Source organism: Dermacentor silvarum, chromosome 2 (genome assembly GCF_013339745.2).
Source record: "Dermacentor silvarum isolate Dsil-2018 chromosome 2, BIME_Dsil_1.4, whole genome shotgun sequence".
NCBI classification, from domain to species: Eukaryota; Metazoa; Arthropoda; class Arachnida; order Ixodida; family Ixodidae; genus Dermacentor; species Dermacentor silvarum.
The window spans coordinates 192,536,669-192,542,389 of NC_051155.1; positions in this window are offsets into that span (position 1 = coordinate 192,536,669).

The window sequence follows — 5,721 nt, forward strand, 5'->3', positions numbered from 1 at the left end:
GTGCGTGCACCGAAGGCTCTCCATGGAATTCCATTGGAAAATGTGTTTCAGTTTGAATGCAGCGCTGCATTTTACCAGTGGTGCCACTATGACTGTGATGGTGTCGGTGCAATACTGACTGCAGCTGCGGGCCTTGCTTGGTAACTTGTCAATCCCCTTTCCCCATTTCCCAGAGCAGGGTAGCCTACTTGAATGAGCCTGGTTAACCTCCCTGCCTTTCCTTTTTGACTTCTCTCTCTCTCTCTCTGATAAAGAAAGTGACCATGGTTTCAGTACGTTGTAGGCTTTTTTTTAATACAGCCTAGGAGGCTCTCACTATGTACCTAGCAGACAGGTCATTATTAGTATCGATTTTGAAACTTCAATTTGAGCGTGTTTCGGGATGCAAAACTTTGCTTAAATCGTGTGAGAAACATTTTAAACAGTCTGCAAATTTTCTTATCTGAGCATTGAGAAGTGAAATACACTTTGCAGCAAAATTCATTTTCTTGAGTTCCTTGTTTGCCTTTCTTTTTACGACAGGTGACGCTTGCCTCGATTCACCGTGTTCGCCTTGCACACGTCAACTGCACGGCCTGTTAACCACCAAAGACGTTTGTATCATTTTGTACGCTGTATTTTTCTCTACGACAGATTATCATGAACTAAAGTGGAGTCGTCGTGCTGCCCAATGGTATACAATGTAGACAGGACTCGGTGTCTCTGTAAGCAGTTTCGGCCTGGTTAAAACGTGATTACGCTAGTGTCGCTATCTGTCAGAACAGAAAGTGCAGCGGTGATGAGTGCATATATGTTTCATGTAAGTGTGACCAGGACGTGAAGCACGTAGATGTACATAGCGATGATTGATACATACGGCTTGGCCACCTACTCTAAAGAGCAATGGGTTCGCCATGCGCTGTTAACGCATTTCGTGCTAGACGGGCAGCAGCAGTGTAAACACAGCTCCTCTATTTCTGGAGTTCCAGCACAAGACATCTCAAATCCTGGCCCACTGCTTTTTTTTTTTTTGCCAAAATGACCGCGAAGCACACAGGCACTCTTACGACCAGGACTTCAGTCCAGAATTGCCCAGCACCGAGAATTCAGCCAAACGCAGCAGTCTTGGGCGCAGCCTAGGTTAACCTTTACCAGTGTCGACGAGGTGGTGTCAACATCGCCACTACTGGGTCCCAAGTAGAGCACTGCACGGGCTCGGGCTCGGGCTTACCCGAAAGCCCGGGCCGGGTAGAGCAGTTTTTTCTCGGGCTCGGGCGGGGCTCGGGCACGGCGTGCGCTTTTTGACCCGGGCCCGGGGCCGGGCTCGGGTTTTTTGACGCGGGCCCGGGCCGGGCTCGGGCTTTCTGGTGGTGTGCATGTAACGTGCAGCGAGTTATTCTCGGGCGGCTCAACTCTGAAAAACATATTTTTTGGTCTCGGGCCGGGTTCGGGCCGGTTTCGAGTCGGGCTCGGGCCGGGCTCGGGCCTAAGGTAAAGGGGTGGCGGGCCGGGCTGGGCGGGTCTCGCCATAAAAGTTTTGATCGGACTCGGGCGGGCAGCTCAACGTAAGAACGGGCCTCGGCCGGGCCCGGGCTGAAAAAATCGGCCCGTGCAGTGCTCTAGTCCCAAGGCCGATCTGAGCCGAGGATCGAGTGCACTGTAAACCGAAAAAGGTGAGAGATGTCATCTGCACCGCAGAGCAAAACATCGCAAACTCTAGCGCAGTCGACATCGGAGAGAACCTAGTTGACGTTGGAACGCTCATACCTTGTGAAACTTGTACTGCCATTACATCAACAACGCCTGTCGCAAACCATTGGCCAACCATTTGAACAAACAGCTCACTGTTACACAGGACAGATGATACCAATAGTGGAGAAAGATTTCACTGCTTAGGAGACAGTTTACGCCACCCAAAATAAAAAGGGTCAACTTTAACTGACCTGGTTTTTTAAACCGAGACAGAATAAGGGGGGCCAACAAAATTTTGCATGATGTAAAAAGCACCGAATCGGACCAAAAGATTGAGACAGACCAAAGAAAGGAGAAAAGCAGGGAGGTTAACCAGAGAAATAAAATCCTGTCTGCTACCCTGCACTTTGGGGCGGGGATGTACAACGATAAGGAAATAGAGAGAGTACAGGTACATGATCACAGCCGTTCACAGCACATAATAATAGTTAATACCAGTAACGTCTCAGGCCCCCTGTGTAGGTTTGTTGTGCTCAAGAATGTTAACAAAGCATTTGTAGCTCTCTGTTGCGTCGACTTATGAGGTCGGTACCTTAAGATCATTACTTATTCTGACAATTTTCTGTCGGAATAGTTGCAAGACGATCGCGGAAACGTGCATGCACATGATTAACATTACAAAACATTAATGTATTTCCGAGAAACGTGGGCTGGACCTAATTGATGTTTACTAAAAAACATGTTTACCTCTAAAAGGACCCAAGCACAGATTGGGACAAAAGCGTCCTTCACAACGCGAATTTTCACATTATATTTTTACATTATGAATGCGGTTTCTCAGTGCCATTGTTGCAAAAACTTATATATTGTATAGCAGCAGCCTTAGCAAGAAAGAGAAAGAGAAATAAGAGAGAAATTGCAGATAGGTTAACCAGACGCACGTCCCGTTTGCTACCGTGCACTAGGGGAGAGGGGCTACAGGGATGCAGAGAAAAGGAAGTGTGAGAGAGAGAGCACTGTTTCATGCACATGTGAAGGTGCACACTGAGTCTATACAATCGGTCGACAGGACCGGCTGGACAGGTCGACGTAAAGCGACCTACTTCTGTGTGTGGGCTGATCGCACAGTTAAATATCCCCTTGCTTTATTGAGCGATGATGACGAAGGTCTTAATTATGAAGGACCAAGCTGTTGTAGTTGTCGTTACTGCCACCATGTCAAAACATTGTTTATCTCTGGAGGGCCATTGGCCACACAGAAGGAGATCAACGCTGCACACAAGAAGGACAAGTGCGAACACCAGAAAAAGTGTCGTTGTCCTTTTTTACACATGCAGCCACACCTGCACTTTCTGCATGTGTCTATCCGGTGAACCCAAATATGAAAAAAAACGAGCGTAACATTTTAATGCAAGTTTTGAGTTCAATGCCAGCAAGAGAAACAGAGACAGAGAGAAAAAAAAAAGATCACAGCTTCATAACATAATTTTAAAAAAGTCACTTATGCGCAACTACGCACACCTCGCAACACGCTGAGATCGATAGATATGAAGTTTTTCAGGCTTATAAATAACAATAAATGTCATAATAGCTGGGTGAAACCTTTCATTCTCTGTAAATTTAACTGAAACATGATTTGACATCACTACCTGTCTTTGCGTCTGGGATGCATACGCTTAATTTGGCTTACCTTCGCCTAACATGCGCTGTTTATCTGATAACAGCTGAGAGAAAACTTCTATTCGCCGTAAATTCAATAAATTATGATTTGACACTATAACTTGTCTATTATGACATCAATTTTACGCTTATTTTCGCTTGACGTAATACTTATTCTCTGTGTTGAAAATCCAACATGTTGCTTAACTTTCGTAGCAAGAGACAGCCCCTACCTTCAAGTAGAAATAATGTCCTTTGTGTTAATACCTCCCTATGTTTGGTTTAAAAGACCTCCCACCACCTCTTCATCACTGCTTTCCGCCGTGTATATATAGATACAGCATGTTACAAAACTCACCTGCGCGCTTCCTGCGCCCGTTATTACGTTTCCATGGTAACAGCTTTCTCGTGTTTCCCCGATGAGCTCATATTTCGCAAAAAGCGCCGGCCAGATTCTTATTTCACGTTTCCGACGTATTCATTACAGCACGCGGGGTGAAAGAGGAGGCGCGTGCATATTGTGCAAGAGCGCGTGGTTTGATTCATCGCTGCCAGTGCCACTAACCTCAATGGAAACATGAGCGCTCGAAATTCCCAACGCGTTTTCTTATCAGAAGCGCCTCCGTTGGTGCAGCACCTGCAACTCATTACAAAAGAAAGCCGCGGTGTTCACTGTCGTCAACTGGAAACTCGTTGGGTGCTTTAAACGGCCTCGTCTAAAAGCTTGAGGTTGGATAATAAACCTGAAGTCCCAGGGAGCACCGCATTTGACGTTTTCTCACAGCTAAAGTTTATGGCGCCATCAAAGTTATATCGTGCCTTCGGTAGAGACACGCAGAAGGCATTCATTTTGTTTACATTGTTTTTATAGTTAGCTCCATTGCACTCGTACATAGGTTAAAAAGGACAACAAACAGGACAATTAACAGGCAAACTTGCTCGACTCAAATTAACGCCACATGTACCTCAGTGTGACGTGGTTTCACGAACATGAGATAAGCAGCTCCAAGATGACGGGCTTCAGTTAATCCACATGTCGCTGCATACATAATGAGAATCACTATTACTGCGATTGTTTTGGCTCCTTAGTGCTTGCAAGGTACCATATGAACTTCTATTGGCAGTTTTTTTTTTCTTTTTTTCTGAGTGACCTGTGAGGAGAGAGAGAAAATACTACTTGAGGAAAGGCAGTGGTCTGCCTGAGGTAGCATTTCCCTTTCCCGGTATATATAAATTTGGCTTTGAGGGAAGGGCAAGAGGAGAAAAAGACCTGATAACTTGACCTGTGTCCAATGAAACTAAGTGCGGAACGGGCGGTTAGGTTGCTGTGGTTTCCTGTGTACAAATTACGCCAAAATTATCCCAAACTATCATGCCTGCCACTTTTCAGAATTTACCCCTGTTAGAATGCCGTCACCTTCGGGGTGTGGGCATGAACTCAAGGCTCGACTGACTGCTCTTGCAGCAATAGAAATGTTTCAGCGCTGCTATTATTTCTGAAATGAGCAGCAGTGAAATTTTTGTATATTAAATGCACAGCACCCGACTGCGCGTTTCTACTGACGGCTCTGGTAATTTCAAGCATAGCTCCTCAGGAGTAGTATTCATTCTAACAAAGTCTGTTGAAGTCACGCTTAGAGATTCGGTCTGACTAGTTCTGCGGGTGTGTGACTTTCTGCCCCCACTATCAGGGACACTCTAACTTATTTACAGGAACAAATTCAATGCCGTACCATCGCTTGGTGTCTCTAAATCAAGCCATCTCAAAGCAACCAAAATTCAATGCGCCGCAAATTTCACAAATAACTGGTATCGAAGATCAGAGAGATAGAGCATGGAGCAGTAGAACGGAAAACACAGTTTACATAATTTTTTTTCTGTACAACTACCAACACGTTCCCTCAGATAAAACAGGCTGGTAGGGGCCCAAACAACATTCCGTACTCTTCATTAAGCGTTGTTATTCGGAGGCAAGAATTGGAGACAACGTCTGGGGGGAGCCTGAATGAAACCCGTCTGCCAATAGGAAATCGTGCAGTAGGTTGAGAAAGCATCGGTGAGGATGAAGCCTCAAAGAGAAAGCCTATAGTTAGGGTTGTGCAGGGATCAAATGAAGCTCGATTAATGCTGGTATCAGCCTGTCCACGGAGCTGGTGTCAATGTGCGCGTTAATACCGAGGGTGAAAGTCATAAGTTGACAATGAAGCACGCGCTATGGGCCATCATGCATTGCAGAGGTTTTCATGCAACGTCTCAGGGAGCAAAACATTAGTGGACGTCTCCAAATTCGGCGAGACGTGTGGAGAACTACGCTGTATCGTAATGATCACATTTTGAAAGACACCGACAGAAATTCTGTAAGTGTACAACGCATTCTTTAGAGCCTCAGTC